Source organism: Miscanthus floridulus, chromosome 18 (genome assembly GCF_019320115.1).
Source record: "Miscanthus floridulus cultivar M001 chromosome 18, ASM1932011v1, whole genome shotgun sequence".
NCBI lineage: Eukaryota > Viridiplantae > Streptophyta > Magnoliopsida > Poales > Poaceae > Miscanthus > Miscanthus floridulus.
This window is the reverse complement of record NC_089597.1, coordinates 121,535,525-121,559,279: the sequence shown is the minus strand read 5'-3', so window position 1 is coordinate 121,559,279 and position 23,755 is coordinate 121,535,525.

Genomic DNA, 23,755 nt, shown 5'->3' with positions numbered 1-23,755 from the left:
GTGTGAGTTGGCGCCAGAGCAGATGGGAGGAGACAGGGCAGGGGCGTGCAGTGCGCTGCGGCGGGGCAGAGCGGGCTTGACGAGGGGCAGGGGCACAGGGCAGCCAGCACTCGGCAGGGCCGCAGGGGAGGAGGCCACGGCGAGTCAGCAAAGGCACGCGCACAGCGAGCCGAGATATTTCTTCGTGCAGTGCAGGACGACCGGGACGTGCAGCGAATTCCGTCACGGTGCATCGCCTCGTTTGTTCTCGCGACCTGGATTCTCGCAGGATGATGATGTGTCTGGGTCTGGAACGGGGAAACCTCAAGCGAGCAGAGTACTCAAAACAGGGCACTTTCCTGTGTGAAGTCCTCGGAGTTTCCTGCGTGCTGGATCACACCATTCACATTGACTGATTTACATTCAGATGATGGTGAAGTTCTGTTTACCCCGGAGATGCAGTTCTACGGACACGGCGATGTGGCAGCTGGTTCCAACCGCCTCTACGGTTCGTACCGACGGTATGATTTTTTTTAGTACCATCACGTCCACAATGTGACATCTCCTTGTTTAATCTTAGTTTATTTTAGCTTATTCTCTCTCACAAAATATTATTCGATCAACCAAAATCAGTCAAAAAAAAAAAAAAAAAAAAAAAGTTCCAGACCAGCCGAACACCGTGAAAAATGCCATTGCCATGACTGTCATGATTGTTGAACGCACTGTAGTACACTGCCATATCCCTATCTTGATTCTTTACAAACCATAGCGTGTCAGGATATTATATTATTATTACTTGTCAAAAGTAATGGATCAAGTTTCAGCTTATTTTATCACGCTACCAGTATGTTTTTTTAAGAGAGTGCCATCACGTCCACTCCGACTGTTACGTGTACTCGGGATACTACTGCTCTCCTACTCCGACTGTTTCATTTGAGTCGATCCACGGTTCCGCACCGCAGTGGGATTTGTTTTTTTTCCCACCTCCATACAAAGTGTTGTTTTAGAGTATGTTTGGAATTTGGAAATTTTCTGTTTCTATGTTTTTTTCCCTATGAATCTATACTATTTTTTATAAAATTCTTGTACGATTTTTATGAATTTCTTGCATTCTAAACATACCCTTAAATTAAATTTTTGGTGGAATGGTTTAAGACATTACGACTAGGTAGCACATTAATAATTTCTTGTGTTTTATTACGTTTGGGTCATATAATAATACTAAGTTAACTCTGGCGATGCATGCATGATTATATGAAAACTAGTTTCATGGGGAAATTACTAACGTAGTAGTTTCCTAACATGGCATATCAGCATGTCTTTTTATAAACCAAGTATATCGTCAGTACAACAGGGTGCTAGCTCCTGCCTCGGACCGCTGAGCCGACGGCATGTTCGTTTGTGTTTGTTTAGCTTATAAGTTGTATTTTTTTAGTCAATAAATAATATTTTTCTTTCATATTAAATCAGTCAACGGTAATTTCAGTCATGACTTATCAGCCAAACAAGCCTAACCAAACATGGCGCGAACCGATGGAAGAAACATCCTGCATGTAATATGTTTGAGGGCTTGTTTGGATCCAAGAATTTTTGTAGGAATATCAAAGGAAATGAAAATGCTGAAAAGGGAAACGAGTAGTGCTTTTGGAACGAAGGAAAACAATCTTTCATTTTCTCCGGAACACTGTGCCTCCTTCACGATTTCACAGGAAAACAAAACTCTAGTCCGATCTGTGGTTTCTGCTTTCTTTGCGAAGTCCGAGGTGAGCGCATCATTAAACACACGGGTGAGGTGTATTACCATCAGAAAAGAGCCAGGTGATTAGTACTACTTTGTAGTTTGATTTTTTGTTTGTGCTAAGTACCACTCTTTAGCTGCTTTTTCTTGCGTTTCGATTTCCCGCGTTCCAAATACTCTTTCACATCGTATTTCTATGTTTTTTCTTTCCTCTGTTTTACTAGAATGCCTATATCACTTTCCTTTGTTTTTTTCTAATTCCTCTATTTTATATTGTTTTGTTTCAAACAGCCCTGAAAGTTATATCCAGCGTAGCACGGGTGGTTGAGGAGCTGGCGTCGGCGAGGCGTATTCATCCAGCTTGTACTCGTAGCAGCAGCAGCTAGCTAGCAGAGCTGACTCTGACTACTAGCTGAGAGCTCATTCACCCACACGCATGGCTGCGTGCTCCCCTGCCGCGCTGGGGGCCTCCGACTCCAGCCCGGTGGCGTGGAGACGTGGAGTCGTCGCAGCGCGGAGTTATTAGACCGCTGCCGTGCGCCCGGGGCGCGCTCCGCCGCGCGCCTTAAACACGAGACGAGACCCCGGTGCCTGCCTGCCTGTGTGCTGGGTGATGACGGACGCAGCGTCCTCTCGGTCGCCGGCAGCGCGGCACTATTCACAACAGCAGCCAGTAGCGCTCGTTGGGTCATTGCCACGCGGGCCACTCGCCGGCTGCTGTCGCGTTGCCGTCCTCGGCGCGCCCATCGCTTATCCATCCAATCGCCTTTTCGCGTTCACGGACCACGGGCCACGCGGCAGCAGCCGGAAGCCGGAGGCCGAGGCCCCCACTGCACCGACGCGAGGTTCGCCGCACCATGACGAACGCCGATGATCGCTGGGGTTGGGCCTCCGGATTCGATGGATCCAGGCGTACTACACGACATCCAGACTAGACCTTGTTTAGATTGGGTTAGGAATCAGTATTTGGTACTGTAGTATTTTTGTTTATATTTAACAATTATTGTCTAATAATAATCTAATTAGGCTCAAAAGATTCGTCTCATAATTTATAATCTAAAGATTTGATGTGATGGAAAGTAAGTGAAAAACTGACAATCTAACCAAGGCCCTACTAGGGTTTTCATTCAAATCTTCTTCCATCGTCCCATCATGTCATCTCGACGCCATCCACCCAGACTCAGCTAGCTGGCCGGAACGTACGTGAAGCTGACTCGAATCATTGTTGCGACGCGGGCGCTCATTTACTCGCTCGCTTGGAGGGTTGTTGCCAACATTCATGCCCGCCAGGCCGCCCGGGCCCGGGGGCCAGTCAGTCGTGTTCTCATTCTCGTTCGTCGCCGCTCACCGGCCTCCCTCGCGCGCCCACGCTGATCCTCATCCTGCCATCCATCACCCCGCCGTGCGCGCTAACGCATCCGTTGATCCACCCATCCGTCTGCTACTCAGCTCCGCGTTTCCGCGCCTGGCATGAAGCGAGATTCTGCAGGGCAAGGCTGCTGCCTCTGCCTGCCATCCGAGCCCGCGGCAGGCTATGGCTATGGATGCCTGACAGCCTGGCTGGTCCTGCTGGCTGCTGCCATTGGTGAATGGTGATGCACGCACGCATGGGATTGCACTCCCTGTGGCTGCGTACGGCCGGGCGACGTGGCGGATCGAAGGCAGGCGAGACGCGGGGGGAAGGTCAGGACGTACGGCGCTCCGCTGAGCCATGCCGATGCGCGCGGCTGGCACTGGCAATCAGCAAATGGCAACCAGCTGTTGGCAATCATGTCGGGAAAGAGATGCAGCGTCCATGCATGTCCGCCGCCGGCTGGGTCCCCCCGGCCCCCGCTCGCAGGCACTCCCAGTGTGTCAGTGTTCGTCATCATGGGCTCATGGCCCCACTGCCTGTTAATCCTCTCTCTTCAGATGGGCAGTGGCTGCTTAACCCTTCGTTCCTTCTCGCCCGGCGTTACACTGTTATCAGGAGCACGACGAGGATGACCCGGGGCTACAAATGTTTGATCAGGCTCTATAGCTCCATCTACTCTTGTCGTTACTGCAAGTGCGTGTGTGTGTGTTTGGTTGCCTAGATCTTCTCCATCTTAGCTACTCGTAAGATTATTAGTCTTGATGCCTTGCAGTACATACAAAGGTTCGTTCATTTTTTCTTAGGGTCGAAAAAGGTTCGTTCACTTGTCCGGTTCCTCTCGGATTAAGGGCCACCACCATTGTAGTAGTTTTTTTTTTTGTGAGCAAAAATAGTAGTTTCTGTTAGGAATCCATCCTAAGAGGAAAGGCCCAATTATCCTTAAGATAAACTGCTAGTACGGCGGACCGCTCGTCTTCGTATCGTATCCCTCGGCCTCTTAATTGGCCCATCTCCAAGCCCGTAAAGCCGTAAGTGTGTCCACCAAGGGCCCCAAGTAAAGCAGCCCATGCATATGCGGACGTTCAGACCACCCACCCGCAGCCTCCGAGTTCCAGGTCACTTAGGGCCTTAGCGTACGCGTCTTGAACCGCTGCTGCTGCCCTGTAGGCCCATTTATGTTGTTACCGTCTCCTGCGGCCAGTTTCTTGTTTCTCGCCCATATTTAGCTCGTGGGCCCAATTCTGCCTCAGCCTTTTTCGTTCTGTTTCTTTTTCCTATCAGACGTTCTTTTTCCTATCAGACATCCCGGGTCCTCGTGCACGGGATGCCCACGCTTTGCTGACGCGGAGTTCGTTCCAGTTTTTTTTCTTCGTTCTTTCTTTAGTTTCTTTTTATGCTAGCCCATGGTGCTCGCGCGGCTCGCGCAGGTGCTCACCTAGGCCGCCGAGCGCGTCCTCGTCCAGGGGCGCACCACTCGAGCTCCATGCGCTGCTACGGACCCTGCGTCGGCGTTGAACTCCGCAATTCGTTCATGCAGCAAGGTGACATTGCACGCTAAAAGCGCATGTTGTAATATATTTCAAGTGTTTCAGATGTTTTATCTGGAAACTGCAAAAGTAGATCGAGATGATACATATGTTGCAATGGTTATACACGAAAGTTGTTAGTGTGTTTATTTGTATGTTGCATATGTTTCACACATATATTGTTAATGTGTTTTATCTAGATGTTGTATATGCTTTACATGGTTTTCAAGAGTTTTCAGGGTTTTTTGCAAGTGTTTCACAACTACATAAAATTTAACTGAGGCGGGCAAAAGGGCTTAACCGAGGCGGGCAAGCTAACCGCCTCGGTCGAAAGGTTATGGTTAATCGTGGCCTTAACTGAGGCGGTTGGCCGTTCGCTTTGGTTAATCAACTAAAAAAACAAAAAAATAAGAAAGCCCGTGGACGAGCCCATCGAGCCCATCCACGCGCCGCCGCCGCCTTCGCTTGCTGGATCCGTCGCCAGGGAGTTGATGCTGGAGTTGGAGCGCCGCCGCAGGGAGGAGAAGAAGCGCCGCCACGGGGAGGCCCACGCTGCCGCCGGAGTTGAAGTAGAGGTGGAGGGGGAGGAGCGCCGCCGTGGGTAGACCGGATGTGGCATCCACGCCACGGGATCCAGCCTCCACGCCTTCGCCGGAGTTGGAGGGGGAGGAACACCGCTGTGGCAGAATCGTCCGAAATAACACGCTTTCGGAGGCACTCGTTTTCCACCAGACACTAAGCACCCCTAAAGTAAGCTACATCGGACAGTTCCGTCGAGCACACCCTAAGAGAGAACTTGAAACAATCCACATTTTACATCCAGAATCCAATAATGAGTACGAGTTTACAATACTTAGTCCATTTTATACAATCAGAGGTCTTAAAAATTATTTATTACAATACTAGAGTTCAGAGTGCGATAATTAAACAGCAGAAAGAAAATAAACATCTAGCGGAAACGATGCAAGGATCCGTTTGTGCCTACCAGAAGAATTCTCCACACAAGAGCTACTCCTCAAACTGCACCTGCAACAGGGGTAAATAAACCCTAAGTACACAATGTACTCGCAAGACTTACCCGACTAGTGGGAATAGTTTCTCGACTCCAAGGGTATGATAGGCAGTAAGGTTTATTGTTTTCTTTTCGTTTACGGAAAGCATTACTAATATTTCATCCTTACAGTCAAGTTTTATTAACAGTCATGACTGCTTCATTAGCTAACCATTTTAGGTAAGCACCTGTTCTACTTTCAAGCAAGGGTTGAGCAATCAGAAATATTTCATCATCTTTCATCTTCCAATTCTTACTACGGTGCTAGACCATATCCAAGTCGTACCGTCTCACGGAAACGACGATTCGTGAACCAATGTATCCCAGCTGAGTATCCCAAAACACACGCCTTGTTTGTACCACAGGAACAAACAAGACCAACCCATTTCACTCCTATCATGGGGTCTAGGTCCCCATCCAAACTTGGACTCCAAGCCCCCACACTTGAGGCCCGGTCTCAATATGGTGCTTAGACCTTCATCTTTTCCCTCCTCCAATCAGTCGGTCCACAAAGAGCCAAAACCCATGGCAAGAGCATAACGAGCCTTCCCGCTCCCATAAGCAAGTATGTACTCAGGATAATAAGTCTGTGACCTGACTACCATCCACAACAACGGACGATCATCAATCGACACGGACAGAAAAAAACAGTGTAACCAAGTTAAGCCCCGTGGCCGCAGGACACAACTCATCACACCCACCATAACCCATACCATATCACTGCCCGGTTTTCATTTTTCTTTCATCATTTTTATCATGAGTAATTATAATAGTCACCAATTGTGAGTAACGACAGGTTACTCATGCTACCAAAAACCTAAGCATAGCAGCTACTTGAACCTGTACTAGTAGGACTCATAGGATAGTTATATCTATGCAGGTGGTTTCATAAGATTCCTGTAACATAAATGCATATAACATATATATATATACAGTGAATATAAAAAATAAGGGGTTATGCAACGGGGCTTGCCTTGTGCAGGCGCGGTGTCAGCTAAGTCAGTCGATGGTGGCTTTAGGACCTCCTCCTGCATGAGAATCTCCTCCTCGTACTCTTTGAACTCGTGCTCGTCGGTGGTCACGATCTCCACCGACTCGTTCTCTATATGCATGCTGATGCAGCTATTTAGTATTTAGACAACAACAACTCTTAAAATAGAAATACGCATATAAAGCTACTAAGCTAGCTCTATTGACTAAGATATTAAGCTAATTATCATCTTTACCGAGCAAAGTGTCGGGTTCAACTAACAAGCAACTATTTTTATAAATTAAGGATATATCTTTATTTCTACTAATGATTTAATGTATATTGAAACAAAGAGCATTTCACTACCCTAATGCTTGGTCTATTTTGAGGCTACAAAAATTACAGTAAACACATAATAATGCAATGAAGCTATCATAAAAATTTCAAGACTAAAGCTATCATCAATTTACCACAAAAATTCCTATAATATTTAACCTAATAATATTAAGCACTTTCAAATAATTTAATAGCACCTAGTATCAATATGTATATGCATACATTAATTACACCAACAGATAGATCATAATTTTAGAAACCTAACAAAATTTATTTCACAATTTTTTAGGCACATACGAGATTTTATATTAATTAAACAAAAACTGGCTCTCGAATAAAAATATAAAGCTATTTCTAATTCTTTACGAAAAAGAGAAACCAAATTGGCCTGGAGCGGCCCACGCGCGCAAGCGGCCCACGACGGGGAACCCACGCGTGCGTTAGCATTTTAGCAGAAAAGCCCCCACGCTTCCTGCTATTAACATGACCACTATGCACCATATTCCTTTAGTCAGCTATTATGCGCGAAGGCCCTCGAAAAGACTCATCTTCGCATTGGGGAGGTCCTCGAAGCCCTTGCGCTCACCGGCGCGGCATTGGCTGGCACGGAGCCGCTACGCCCGCCAACTGGGACCCGTGCAGACCTAGCTAGGGGGTCGATGCTCACCTACAGACCTCACTTGATACAACATGAACTATTAGATCAACTTTCATTTAACACTTTTATCAACCATTTTAGGTTACAAGCAATTCATCTACACAGTTTATCAAATGCAATGTCACATAAACATGATGCTCATGACATGATTTATTGGTTTTATTTAGGGAGTAACACCGAGGGTGTTACAGCCGCCGTGGGAAGGCTAGATCCGACCTCCACGCCACCGGATTCGGCCTCCACGCCACTATTGGAGTTGAAGCGGGTGGAGCGCCACTATGGGGAGAGGGCCACCGCACCAGAGGAGAGGAGGGGCGCCACCACCACCGCCTCGCTCGCTCCTAGATCCGGCGGTGAGGGCGAGGAGGAGCCCAGATTGGGCCTCCCCACCGCTAGATTCAGCCTCCTCGCCCGTGTCATTTGAGGGAGAGAGGGAGGAGAGAAGGCCGCCGCTCTAGTGGGGAGGAGGGGCACCACCGTCGGAGGAGGGGGCTGCATAGCTATAACACTCCGGTGTTATGCCTGCATTTAGGCACTGCAAATCATACATATCATGCATCATCAAGCATCCTAATCATACATGCCTAATCATGTAAATAACAATTGAAACACTGCTTCGAAATATTTGAAACATGTTGTGAAACCTGAATGTTGTATACCTTTGTTAGAATTGTTTTGCCCTGATTTTGCTTGCTAGATTAGTAAAACATGTTTGGCTACTATTGTAAATCATCTAGGGTTATTTAGTTCAATTTTTGGAGAAAGGTTTGTATTCAAATTTATTCAAAATTTTGCTTCCAAAATAATTTCCCAAAAATTAGGGTTTTGAGTTAAACATGGACTTTGATTTTTCAATTCAAAATCTAGAAAGAATTTGGCTTTGGTCATAAAAGCAAAGTTGTAGAGAATTAAATTCTAATCAACTTTCATTTTTGGTACATTTTTAAAAGATGTCATTTTCGTGCTCAAAATAATATTTGAAAGTTGGCATTTAAAAATTCCTTGAAAATACAAATGAAAAAGGGGTTTTCTCCTTCGTGGGCCGCCGCCTCGCTTCTGGCCCACGGCCGAAGCCGGCCCAGCCAGCCTCCTGCCGCGCCGCGCCTGGCCTGCCTCCGCGCGTGCCTGCCCGCTGACGCGCCGCGCCACGCCCGACCGCGGTAGAGCTTGCCCGCCGCGTGGCGGCCATGCGCCGTCGACGTCGTCGCGCGTCGCAGCCGGCCTGCGCCCGCGCCCACGCGCCCACCTACTCCTGCCAAAGCCAGTGCGCTCACTCGCTCATTCCTGCACTGCTTCTCCTCTCCGCAAGCACCGCGCGCACTCGCTCTCCTCATCGCCACGCCATCGCACCCGCTGGCAAAATCCGCCGCGGCTCCTCCACCTCGGCCAGCGTTCGTGCAGCCACAGCCCCACCTCGCTCTCCGGCACATCGTGCTCGTGCCTGTGTCGACTGATCGAGCCCAGGTAGAGCCATCTCGAGCCTCGCCACCGTCGGCCATGGCGCCGCCGTGCTCGGCCGCCGTGGAAGTCGCCCTTCCCACTCTTCTCCACCCTGCCTAGCTACCTTCCCGCCTTCGCCATCTTCTCGTGAACCGCATGTGCCCGCTATCTCGCCCTGTCATGGTCGGGAATGGCCGCCGGCCTCGTGGCCGAGCCGCGCCGCCGCGACGTCGCAGCGCCGGCGTGGCCTCTGCCTCAGCCGAGCCAGGCCGAAAGGCCATGGGCCGACGCCCTGCCGGGCCGTCTTCCCTTTCCCCTCCGCTCGGGCCGCGCAGGCCAAATGTGGCCGTGGGCCGAGTGCTTCCAGCAGGCTGGCCCAGTAGCGATTGAATGATTTGTTTTTCATTTTTCTTTATTATTTGAAAATAGAAATGGTTTGGAAAATGTTTGGGTACTCAAATTTGCTCCAAATCTGTTGAAATAAATTTCTCTAGGTTCCTTATCATCAGATCTACTTGGAAAAATTATTGCATGTCATTTTTGAGATACTTTTCTATAGAACTTTATTTAATCATGTATATTGCTGATAACTTGAAAAATGTATAGAAAAATCTATAGGCTTCAGAAAAATATGATTTCCAAGTTTGTTAATATTCTTATGTCATGTACTTCCTAGGAAAAATATGTTTCATGCATGTGCTGTGGGAAAATTTTGAGGTGTAGTTCAAGTACCTTTAATGGCTGATTTTTGTTATTTTAGTTGGAGAGCAAACTTTATATAAAACATGCATATGATAATTTTTGTACAGTCATTGTATGCTATGAAGAACCTAGGAAAAATACTAACTCTGCTGTTTGACACTTTTCACAGTTCAAAGTATTTTTATGTTCATAATCATGCAATAGCTTGTTATTTTTGTGTAGGCTAATCCACTCATTCAAATACCATGAAAAATCTGATAGTAGACTACTTAGGGTAGTAATGTGCTATGGTAAATTTCTAAGATTTTTCTAAGCAATAAAAATAGAGGTTGCTATTCAGACCTATTATTAATTAGGGTTTAATCAAGTGTTGCTTTATGTGTGATTAAGAAATTAGTAAAGCTTTGGTGTATCTTTGAAGCATTTAATAAGATGTGTTGACTTAACATATTAGTAGTAGAAGAGAATGCAGTAGATGACATGTGCTTGTAGTATATTTTCTTGGATGATGTTGACTACCTTGCATTCAAACATATCCATTGTATTCATCTCATCCGATGCACCAATTGTATAAGCACTTACGCACATTTGCATCATACAGGATCGCAAACCAAGAGCCCAGTCGTCATAACCGAGGAGCCCGAGGAGCAGTTCAAGGTGCAGCCTCAGGAAGTGCTAGGAGCTGACGAGGAGGACGTTGAGGAACTTCCGGAGTGCCCCAATCACCGTCCGAGCTCCTTCGAGAGAGGCAAGCCCCGGAGCATTTTCTCCCGGTTTGCAATTATTAATTTAATGCTTTACTTTAATTGATGCATTACGTTCAGGAGTTGTTTGCAACCGTTGCTGCATTATACCTTGTTTACCTTTGTTATACTATATTCTTATTACCCTGGTATCCGCAGTCGAGTCAATGCTTAGCTGGCTTAGACCGGTAGAAGTCGGGTGATTTCCTGTTACCTACGAGCTATAGGTAGTTACCTGGATCTGCTTGGATGACTATGAAGTCATGATATAACTAAGTGTTAAATGAAGTTGAGACTGGATGGAGACTTGTAGAGTTTTGACTATAGTGTTTCCATCTGTGTCGATTAAGGACCGACCGTTGTTGGGCCTCGAGTCATGTTGAACGCATGCCTTACATTTAGCTGGCCGGATAAAGTACCTTCCAACCGCGAAGCTGGGAGATTATTCGGGCCGAGTAGATTGCCCGCAACGCACTGTGCCGGAGCAGGTGTGGTAGGACATGGGGGTGAGATGATAAGACCAAAGTGCAGTCGGTCGGCCCCCGGGTACATGTGGTTCCTGGCAAACTCGAGATTCCTGGATAGTTGACTCGGTAATCAATATCTCACTTTAGCGGGTGAGTGAGGTTTGTGTAAGGAATAAATCATCAGCTGGTTAGGAATCGATTCGAATCGCCATCGCTCCTGGACAGTGAGCACTTGACTTGAGTTACTTCATCGTAGTAAATGTTTATGGAACACTTGGACAATTATAATGAATATGACATTATGGAAGTTGTTTAATAATCATTGGTTATCATTATCTGCTTAATCATGTGTTTGCTTTAGCATCGGTGCAAATCTAGTCGATAGGTTAATAATAATTAACTTGACAATAATGCTTTTATAAAGGTTCTTGCAATGCTAAAAATGCTTCTTTTGCAAATGAGTCAGCTACCCTACTATAAAGCCCTTCATAATCCTTGGTGTCACTTATTTTCGGTTATGTCGGGTAAGTTTAGCTGAGTACCCTCTCGTACTCAGGGTTTTATTCCCACTTGTTGCAGATGGGCAGATGTATTATGGCTACTATATCAACTGTCTTTATCCTACGATGGGTGATGCTTAGGACCATGGGCATGGTCATTCCTTATGTCTCGTCTGATGCTTTTGTTGGAGATGATCATTCGCTGGCACTATATTTGAACTCCGCGTGAGTGTGTGTGGTTTGAACAAATGGCTTCCGCTACTTTTATTCGAACTGGTTTTGTAATAACTATGTTGAAACTCTGAATTATCTGAGATTGCGAACTTTTATGTAATATGTGATGGTGACCGCTAAACTTATTACGATCTTGGCTGGAATGGAAGTTGGTTTGAAATCCTTCGTGATTTCACGGACTACCGGGTTATATGGGCTTAAGTTTGCTAAATCGTCTGCTCTGGCAGATGATTTTCTTACTTAATTTTGTATAATTGGTCGGTTCTGTTACAGCTGGTATCAGAGCATGGTTTAGCGTGTTACTGTTCACAAGTGTATTTAAAACAAAAAGACATTTGAAAAACGTGATTTCCAAACTATAAAGTGTGCCAGTGGTCATATCCTTTATGCCCAATTAAGGACTTTAGGTGGCTTAATTAAGTACTGACTGGGGTTCTTGCATCGTATTTCTATTTCGTCGCTCATACGGCATGCTATTGTATGAGTGCCACTTGTTTGAGTGGTAATGTATGGATCATTTGCCTCTACGCCTCGGTAAGTTTGAGTTGTGAGAGCATGATCGGATACACCACCGATCTAGGGTGAATGCTTATATGATGCTGGAGTAATTACATGTTTTACGCATGTTTTACAAAGGTATCTCATGTATGGGTCTTCCATCTGTTGAGGCGATGCCGTCAATAGGACGATGGTTTGGGTAGTTACTACCGTTGTACATGTATCTGGGGATTCGTGTAGAGCGTGTAGATAAAATTTTACTGCTTTTATGCATTCATTGGGAATTGGGCTGAAATAAATCTTCTGTAGGTACATAACAACGCTATCGTGTAGAACGTATTAGTTACGTATTTGAGAGATCGTTTGTATGCCACCGAATTCATCGTTAGAAATTATTTATTTCCTAAGTTTGTGAGAACGTCCGGCACGTATATACATCATGTTACTTGTGCATTTCATTCATGTCATGCATTCCTCCCCTTATAAATTGATTATCTCATTTTGATAAAAGTTGTATCACCTAAAATATGTTTCCCTGAGGTAATAAAAGAAATTTTGCTACAGATGGCCCGCACAAAGCAAACCGCCCGTTAGTCCACTGGAGGAAGAGCACCTCGACGTCCGTTGGCCCTAAGGGAGCACCACACCATGAACACCTTCTTGAGCGAGTTTGGCATGTCGACTTTGCTTTGGAGAGTGCTCCATGATGTGGGGTACCCAGAGGGTCAAGAGCTGGTGTACTCTTGGAATGAGAGACAGTTAGCAGAGGATGGACTCGCAGTGGTGGAGATCATGGTTCCTGCGCTCGGTGATGCTCTAGATTGGGATGGTTGGCACTTGGAGTTTGAGGGCCGCACTCCAACTGAGGGTGCAAAGGGAGCAGCCTTCCGTGTCATTAGGGATATTATGAGCAGATTTCCCAGTGAGCTTGCAGCAGCTCTAGCTGGCACTTTTCCTAGGGATGATCCTCGTGATGCCATTTGGGTTCAGCCTCAGGGAAGTGCATTGGTCAGAGGTCCAGCTGAAGGATAGGCTAGCGACAACCAGGTAATGAGTGCTATGTTCGCCGCCATCAGAGCGTATGAGGGTCTTGAGAGTACCTACTGGACTTTGACTGGCTTGCGTGGTGAGGATAAGCTCAAGGGGAGAAAGCAGAAGAAGAGATAGGCACGTGCTATAGCTAGCTTGCAGGAGCAGTTGGCTGATATGAACTTACAGCGAGATTAGGCGGTTGAGAGAGGTGATAGAGCTATGCAGCGGGTGCATACGTTGATTCAAGCCAACAACAATGCAGACCACATGATTGGACAGTTGGTTCAGGAAAGGAATGAAGCCTGGGACGAGAGGGACCTTCTGTTGCAGAGGGTCGATGAGCTAGAGGAATACAACGGCAACCTGCACGAGGAGTTTCACGTGCTCTACAATGGGGTTGGCCCATATGCTCCACCAGACGCCGCTGGCATGGATATCGACGACGACAACGAGGATGAGCCTGTAGTTTCACCTAGGGGCGATGGTGACGTTTTCGATCCCGACGATGGCCCCGAGGAGTAGGCTAGTTGCCTTGTGCTAGTATCTAGGTCCTATCGCGATGACCTTTCTTTTGTTGGCATGTAACCTATTGTATGTTGCTTCGAACGTATGAGACTTGGCATGTGGTTGGAACTTGATTTTCAAATGCGATATCTGAATGCATAAAAGTCCAGTGTATGTGTAACACCCCAGGTGTTTGCCACCAGTTAAGCAATGGGTTTGAGCTAAAACATGGTATATTAAGTGATGATGAAGATGTCAAGGTCGAACCTATAGAAACGAGCCCCAACCTAAACTTGGAGATTGCACCTTTGCTCGCCTATAGACCCCTTTTCAAGACATATGCTTGGGTGGTGTTATTGGAATATCTTCGTATGTCTCACATCAATAACCACCTATATTGATCCATGGAAAAGTTTCGTGAAGTTTGGAATCAAGAAGTCACATGAAATGACGAGTTATGTCGTTGCTTGAATTATTTTATAAAGTGAAGGGAATTCTCGATCATCAACCAAATTTTGCAACCATGCCCAAATGACTCTAGATGAACTCTACAACAAAAGTCATGAAAGGTTCATGTTGGGCAAATGCCAAGAAAACGCTCCAATAGAGCAAAAAGGATAATTTAAGCTTCATAGTGATCCTACTTTGGTCAAACTAGAACAGTAGGTTCTATACCAGTTTTGAGGTTGGACCTTAAATGAAAGTTGTAGTCCATATCATGTAGAACAAACTTTGTTTTTGGACTAAGAGCTAGATCAGCTTGGAAGTAAGTCAAATCGAGGCTCGAACTTTGAATTGACAGCTGTTTTCAGTACTTAGAAAAATTTCTAAGTCTGGAATCCATTGTCATCACTGTTGGCATTCCGCGTTCTCCAAATTTTGCTAAGCAACTTCAGTTGATCCAAATGTAAAAGTTGGAGCTTACATGATGGGGAAGAACATACAAGAAGATGGCACCAGTTGCATTTCATTTCGACCATCAATTTTGGATGTTTGCTTGTCGCTGTCAAATCACTGACACTATCAAGTTTAGTACTAATTATCTGCTAATCCAATAGCCTAATGGCCGAGCACCCTGAATCAAGTTTGTAGAGCATCAGAAGGAGAATAATTTTGCTTCAAGGCCCATAGCCCAATTCGGAGCAGAGATGGCCCAAAAACGGACCCCAAGTTGGGCACAGAGACGCACGCCACGTGTTCGTTGTTTTGTCTCCGTGGCAGCCATGCAACAGAGCGCGCACTCCATTGCCGCCGCGCGTCCCGCCTCCACGCCACGCGCTGCCCTGCCCCTGCGCCTCCAAATGCGAACGCCCGAGCTGCCCGAGCACTCACTCGCCTCCCCACTCTCCTTCCCTCGCTCTCTGGTGCTGCGCACGCTCCGGAACGCGGCCGCCATGGTTGCCGCCGCGAGCTTGAGATTTGGCCGCCGTTGTTCCTTCGTCTCCAGCCTCCCTCCACCCAAATTGACTGCACCACCACCTCCCTCACCTCGCGCCACAACTCCCGCACCCCTCGCCTGAAGCCACTCGTCGCTGTCGTGCCCCACAGCACCGCCGCCGTCAGTCTATGCGCAGCCGAGCCGCATGCGCACGTGGCCAGCCGTCCACGCTCCACCTCGGGCTGAGCCGAGGCCATCGGCGTGTGCGCGCAGGCCCAGGTACCCTCCCCGCCACTTCACCGCCGTCGGCGACGACCATGGCCACCGGAGCCACGAGCCGGCCGGCCACTCCCTGCTGCCGTCCTGAGGAAGAAGAAAGAGGACCCCGCGCATGAATAGGAGCTTTTCCAGGGGGTTAAGTGAACAGACAGTGACTCTGATGAATAGTGTAGTAAAGGATCCGTTCGTTCGGGTTTTATTTGTGGAAACTTCAGGGTCCTCGATGCAAGATTTAGATTCCTTTTCTTTCTGATTTTTGCAGATTTGAATGCTCCACTTTGATAATTCATAGTAATTCGTACAAAAATCATAAAATAGAAAATGAGGACTTTTTGGAATCCTTGTGAAATTCTCTATGTACTAGATCAATAATATTACATGCTTTAGTTTAAAGGTTTAGCTGTAAAAATAGATTTAAGCAGTTAGGTTCTCAATGCTAGTCATGTCTTGTTCTTTTTATAACTGCAGTTATTTTACTCAAATAAATGTGAAATTTTTATGGAGTGTTACTGATGTGATTAGTGATGTCTGGTAAAAATTTCAGTATTTTAGGCTTGATAGTTTAAGATCTATAAAAATAACAAATTGCCTGTATTGCCTTACCCTTATTCTGAATAGGCCTGCAAGATTAAATTAATTGGCCTAGTTAGGTTATGAATCATGACTTTGTGATAATACATGAGTTGTAGTACTTTTATTAAGCTTTTCAAAAAGCTAAATATCATAATTTTTGGTTAAGCAGATCTTGAGTTATACTTGCTTAAATATCAGTGGTTGTTTCTGCCCAAACTCTGATAGGGTTACCTTGTTGGTATTATGGGGCCTTCTTAATAGTATAATTTGCTTTAGGTGTTTACAACAAAGTTGTTTAGAATTTGATAAGCTTTCTAAAAAGTCTAGAACCACATTTATTGGATATGTATAACTCCATTTATAGCTGTTTATATGGCATGTCAGTTTCTGTCTATGTTTTGGACAGAGATGCAATTATTGGATTAATTGACCCTTCTAACTGTAGAATCATCTTAAGATGATAATAAGAAAGTTGTAGATAACTCACCTAACTAGCTTGTATTAAATTTTCATGGCATGTGGACAAGTAGTTTGTGAGTTATGACTGTTCTAAGTTGGTCTTCAGAAATTGTAGCTTTCTGGAATTGCTGGACCAGCCTTGATAAATGTGCCTGTTTAACCTGGTTAACTTTGGAATCATGCTGATAGGTTTAAATATGAATTGTAGACAATTTCATAAGATTTCCAGAATGTCTTCTTGCAAGTCATTTGGATTTGTGTAACTCCAGTTATAGCTAAATCTTGTAGCTGCTGTTTGCATGTCCAGAAATTGGTAGATTCCAATTATAGTGTTTGCTTGTATATTGTTAAGTGTGACTTATGCCTTGAGTGATGATTGAGTTAGAGCACCTGAGATCTTGGGAAACTTGTGTCATGCTTGATGTTGTCGTCTTCTTTGCCATCTTAGCATGATAGGTTGTGTGATGTTTAAGTTAAGCATCGCAAAGTACTTAAGTGTGTTAGTGTAAACTATGCTTGTCTTGCTTGCTATTTTGTGATATGTCTCATGGTACTATTCTTCAGATTTATGCACTTGCATATTGCATCTCATCTAGGTGCGCTAGATGAACCACGTGAAGAATGTGATGTTGGAGCCAAACCCAAAGACGGTGTTTGATGGATCTGTCCCGAAGATGGAAGGACTAAGCGAGTGTTAGGATCTGAGATGTCACCAGGATGGTGCAAGTTCACTGAACTGACTTGTGTCGGATCCCAGGCAAGCCCCGGAGCATTATAAGTCTCCTAATTTATAAAAGCAATTCTTTCTATATATGAGTTATATATTGTTGCATTAAATTGTAGGAGTTGGTTGAAACCGTTGATGCATTTATTACTATCCTTGCCTACCTTATTACCTTTTTACCCTGTTAGGTCAGGATCGAATAACTGCTTAGCCTTGCTTAGACCGGTAGCGATCGGTGATATCCGGTCACCTACATTATAGGTGGTTACTGGAAGAATTTAGCTATGGAAAGAATGATATCCTGGAATTAACCATATGTGATGGATAATTGGAGACCGGACGGAAAAAGTTGGAGGCAACCAGACAGGGTTCTGGGGTGCTATTAGTTTCCATCTGTGTCGATTAAGGACCGACCGTTGTTGGGCCTCGAGTCATGTTGAACGCATGCCTTACATTTAGCTGGCCGGATAAAGTACCTTCCGACCGCGAAGCTGGGAGATTTTTCGGGCCGAGTAGATTGCCCGCAACGCACTGTGCCGGAGCAGGTGTGGTAGGACACGGGGGCGAGATGATAAGACCAAAGTGCAGTCGGTCAGCCCTCGGGTACATGTGGTTCCTGGCAAACTCGAGATTCCTGGAAAGTTGACTCGGTGATCAATATCTCACTTTAGCGGGTGAGTGAGGTTTGTGTAAGGAATAAATCACCAGCTGGTTAGGAATCGATTCGAATCGCCATCGCTCCTGGATAGTGAGCACTTGACTCGAGTTACTTCATCGTAGTAATTATTATGGAACAATGATGGTTATCTAGATGGTATGAGATATGCTAAATCTAAATTGGTAACTGGATGTTATTGGTTAATCAAGTGATTGCTATAGTACAGGTGCTTACCTAGATGGATAGGTCATAATAAAGATGATGCAAAGTACTTAAAATGGTTTCTTTATGATAGCTTATGCTTTTCGCAAATAAGTCAGCTAGCCCACTAAAGAAAGCCTTGCATAATCCTTGGTGTCGCTTTATTTTGGTTTAAGATGGGTAAGTCTAGCTGAGTACATTCGAGTACTCAGGGTTTATCCCACCTTGTTGCAGGTGATGTTCTCGACCTGTTGATGATGGTGGCTAACCACCGGTGGGCTCGGTGATTCTATACTTACTTCTCATCTATATGCTCTTGTCGGATGATGTCACTTATGCTAGCACTATATTTGGAACTTATATTAATGTAATCAATTGAAAGCTATGTTGTTTCCACTAAGCAGTTTTGAAACCCCAAACTTGTACTATTATTTGTTAACCCCTTTGTAATATTATTTCCACTGCAACCCGATGTATGTGATGTGTATTTACTTAATCACGTGATCTTGGTTGTGATGTTGATTTACCGATGTCTTTCGGGACACTCGGCGGACTACCGGGTTTATATGAGTGAAAGTATGGGTGTGTCAACGTATTAGCGGGGACAACCGTACTTGATCTTGTATAAATTGGGCGGTTCTATCACAGCTGGTATCAGAGCGAGATTAAGCATAATACTATCAGGTACATAGTTTTAAAAGCTAAGTTTTGGTTTTAAAAGGTCTATTTTAACTAAAACTTTTGCTACAGGCAAATTTGTCAAAACTTATTTGCAAAACTATGCTAGCGACATCTTCCTTTATGCCCAGTTAAGGACTATTAGGTGGCTATCTAAGTACTAACTTTAAGGGATGTACTTTATTGCAATTTTTCTTTCGTCGTCCATACGGCGTGCTATTGTATGGATGCTATTCGCTTGAATGGTAATGTATGGATCAATTGCCTCTACGTCCAAGTAAGTGTGAGTTGTGAGAGCATGACCGTCCAACTGTCGGTCTAAGGGAGAGTTAGCTATGGCTACTGGAATATTTACATGTTACACACATGTATATATGAAGGTACTTAATTGCGGGTATATTTATCGGGTAGCTATGGATATCAAAGTATATACATCTGGGGATGTATATATAGAGAGTATCTTAGTTTACTGCTTTCATTGTGTGCTTATTTATCTCTTGTGGGGATGGGCTGCAATGAATTTGCCTGCAGGTACGCTAACCACGAATGCGTAGCTTGAATGTAGCTGACGACTAGCTATATATCGAGAGAGTACGTGTTATGCCACCGACACAAAACGTGATTATCGCCTTAGGCTGGCAATTTCGTGAGGACGAATAGGACGAGCATGCATCATGATTGTGCTTGTGCATAAATATGATTCCCTTCCTTTGTTCTGAGTACTAAGTAACTTGTGATTGATGTATTGCACTATCTTCCTCATGTGGAGTTAAACCAGAATGCCTTGTTCTATGTTGCTTGAATAGGAAGTGCTTGAGAAAAGTGTGTGCTTAGCCTTGCTAGAAATAATTGTGGTTACATGCTTAACCTATAATGTCCTCTAGTTTAGCCAAGTGGTGGGTATGTATGCTTGTTATCTAATTAGTGCCATAGTTATCCCCCTTTTGTCCTCGGTAAGCATACGAGTGTTGAAGAGCTCTATCCTAGAACCACATCCAAGTTTTGGTAATCTCATGGTTGTCATTTTCAATTAAGTTCTCTATTAGGAGCCTAAGCCTGTACACATGGTTGCTAGCCATTGAATGTTGTGCTATGAAGACTTTTATCCATGCCTTTGCTTGACCTTCGACCCAAGCTTAGCCCCCTTCTTTGCTCGCATGTTTTGTGGTTGTCCCGCTCCTGTGTGGGAGGACCTTGCTCAAAAATCCTTGTTAGATCTCATTGCTCCTTCTACTGATGATCTGGTACAATGCTAATCGCTATCTACCCTGCTTTGGAACCTCTTCCTCGTAGATCATGTCGTTGCTTTATCAACTGAATCTCTAGTCAGTGCAATGGCTCTGTCCCTCGAATCTCGTGTATTTTGTCTCCAACTCTTTCAAGTCTCTAGGTGTTTATCAGTCTTGATCTCATGTTGCTGCTCGACAAGACCAAATCTCATGTTCATCATTATATGGTAATCACTTTGGTGGACACAAGGCGTATATGGAAATTATGCAAGAGTCCCCTGCTTAGCTGTCTTCGGCAATTAGGCTATGCTCTCTTGCGCGGTGTTTTGATCTTCGGATCCCCTACTTGTTGACTCCTAACCTTGTGACTACCTTTGTTTGCTATCCCTCCTTCACATAGTGCTTGCTCCTATGCAACCAAATTTGTGCCATGTGAGATTTCTTGTAGGTTATATGTTCAGTAATGGTGCCACGATTAGCAATCTATGGTGCCGCGACGAAACCGAGAGCCTCCTGTGGGCGCGCACACAAGGTTGTGCTGCTCGGCACGCGCTGGTATCGAGGTTTCTAGTCATGATCCATTGCAGAACTGCACCGATATGTTATTCTCACTTGAGCTCTTCCTTGGTTATCTCTCCTTATCATGTCAAGATATATATATGTCGAACTAGATACAATAGGACTTCTTTCTGGAGTAGTCCAACGGTTAACCTTTGAAGAACAGGTCACTAATAGGAACATAAACAGACTGCAAGAGGGTAGACAAGTGACTCTACTCGATGTGACTGTCCCTGTAATGACGTCGGTCATCTAGTGAGCAACTTATGTCATTTTATTGGATCAGAAAGGTGCACCACACTTAAGGTTGAACAAGTTATCAGTCGGATGATAAATGGACTAGGATATTATGTGATGTAATCGGTCACCTGGTATATATGAGTTCCTGTCCAAGTTCTCAATCTTTAGGTGCATAAGGATCACGTAGACGAACCGACCTCCTTTGGTGTGACCCCTTTCTGCTGACTTCAATGGCGACCATCTGTAGGCTTCGACTAAAATTTTTATTATCAAGAGTGAAGATTTGGAACCTTTTTAGTGTTGAGGGACAACTGATTTGTACCAGGAGGAAAGTTAGTCTTCAGTTAGGTAACGACTATTTGGTAACTATGAAGGCCAGTTCTCACAGAACAATGTTGATCAAGGAAACAACAAACCTGGCCCCGCAATGCAAGTGCTACTTCTTCTCTAAATGTGCTATCAAGTCAATTCCATCTTGGACAATCACGTATATAGTACAAGACGTTGTATCGGCTAGGTAGGAGCTAGTGAAAGCACGTCCCTGATTTTAGTTAGCATCTTTATGCCCCAAGGTGCCACTAACACATGTGTCCAGACTCTATTGGATGAAGTGCTGAAGGATATATAGGAATGGTTCCTTGTCAATGTAGAAATGCTCTACATGTGGAATAATGTTTTGTGCCCTACGAAAACATCCCACCAGTTAAATGCTTGCGCATAGTCAAGTTGGTGTCTAGAACGATGGTTGAAGTGTTACTAGAGAAGCATGTGTGGAGAACTCTAGCCTCCATCCTTAGCTAGAGAAAGACTGCTGCTACTATGAGAAAAGTAGAGAGTGCAAAACACACACCTCAACGTGTGAAGCAAAGAAAGAGAAGAACGAGAAATCTATCTACATTTAAGGTACAGAACCGAACATCTTCAAGCCCGCGATTAGTGACTCAAACGAAGTTGGATTGACCCCAAACTTGGTGATCTCATTCCTAGCTTAGGACCCTTCAATGTCTTAAGTTGGTTTGAGTATTGGTTGAGTAAAACATCGGATTTAAGAGATATCTTGTCGGCTCGGTTTGCTGTCATTTCAGAACACAACAGTTTTGGTAGAGGAATTATTTGGATGGTCAAATGGTGTCCGTTTGAGTTGATTTTTGGTGAGTAGTTAGAAGACCCATGGATCTACAAGCCCACAAAATTTTGTGTATATTGGAGCAGTAGTTTGTGAGATATGAATGGAAAACAAAAGGGTATAGAATCTGCAATTTCGCTATGACTGCGATCATCATTTGCATTAGACGGTTGTGTTTGTAATTCATGCCAAGGAATTACAACTTGTAGGTATATTGCTGATTAGACAACCCTCCATACCCTTGAGAAGACTAATTGCACCCCTATGTGCCTTGCTTTTGCCCTCTTAGATTAGCAATGCGTAAGCAGTCAAAGTGTTCTAGAAGTCCAAATTTGTGCCCTTGCAATTCGAAAGCAATTGGAAAGGTGTCAGACCGCAGATTTTCAGATTATGATTTGAGATATTGATTGGCCTAAGAATGGAAGCCTCGAGGTCAAATATAGTTCAAGAAAGCTAGTTTTGCTACGATGCAAGTCAACCCAACTTGCCGTGCAACCGCACCACGAAGGCAAAATTGTACTCAACGTGCTTGGTAGTGAACTAGTCCCTAGTTTTGTGAATTACTTGCAACTTGTGTTGTCCTCCAAGCCTCGCTAACATCCTTCTAAGTCAATGGTTCTCCAATGCTGACATGCCTTTGGTACCTTATATGTGTTTTTACCCAAGAGGTTGCATCAGATTCAACCCAGATCACTGTTGCAACTTGGATACGAAGGCTCCCTAAGGAATGATCATCGAGAACGTTGAGCCGACAGAGTCAGCTACTATGTTTACCACTCACTCAGTAGACTCAGACCATACAATATTGTAAAGAGAATTGCACGCATGGAACCATTGCAACGAGTATCCTTCAGAAGATTATCATCTAGTGCAAAGTCCATAAGGTCTGTGCTATATCCACTTGGGAAGTAGATGCTGCAAGTATTTAGTCTATGTTTGTATCGCTCTTCGTACATCAAGGACGAAGTACGTAGGACATTGCTATCTTGGATTCCTCCCAAAGTAACAATAATTCATGAAGGTCAACGAAGGAAATTCTTCAGACAAAACTTACTACAAAGGACAAGTATCAGAAAGTGTCTTGACCAAATTAGCCTCTCTTATGCTTGAAGCTATGTAGCCTAAAGCTATCGCTGATATTGGAAACTGGTAGCATGTCTCTCTTCCATAAAAGTCTTTCGTCGTGAATCTCGAGACGCAATTCTTTTAAGGGGGGAGGGCTGTAACACCCCAGGTGTTTGCCACCAGTTAAGCAATGGGTTTGAGCTAAAACATGGTATATTAAGTGATGATGAAGATGTCAAGGTCGAACCTATAGAAACGAGCCCCAACCTAAACTTGGAGATTGCACCTTTGCTCGCCTATAGACCCCTTTTCAAGACATATGCTTGGGTGGTGTTATTGGAATATCTTCGTATGTCTCACATCAATAACCACCTATATTGATCCATGGAAAAGTTTCGTGAAGTTTGGAATCAAGAAGTCACATGAAATGACGAGTTATGTCGTTGCTTGAATTATTTTATAAAGTGAAGGGAATTCTCGATCATCAACCAAATTTTGCAACCATGCCCAAATGACTCTAGATGAACTCTACAACAAAAGTCATGAAAGGTTCATGTTGGGCAAATGCCAAGAAAACGCTCCAATAGAGCAAAAAGGATAATTTAAGCTTCATAGTGATCCTACTTTGGTCAAACTAGAACAGTAGGTTCTATACCAGTTTTGAGGTTGGACCTTAAATGAAAGTTGTAGTCCATATCATGTAGAACAAACTTTGTTTTTGGACTAAGAGCTAGATCAGCTTGGAAGTAAGTCAAATCGAGGCTCGAACTTTGAATTGACAGCTGTTTTCAGTACTTAGAAAAATTTCTAAGTCTGGAATCCATTGTCATCACTGTTGGCATTCCGCGTTCTCCA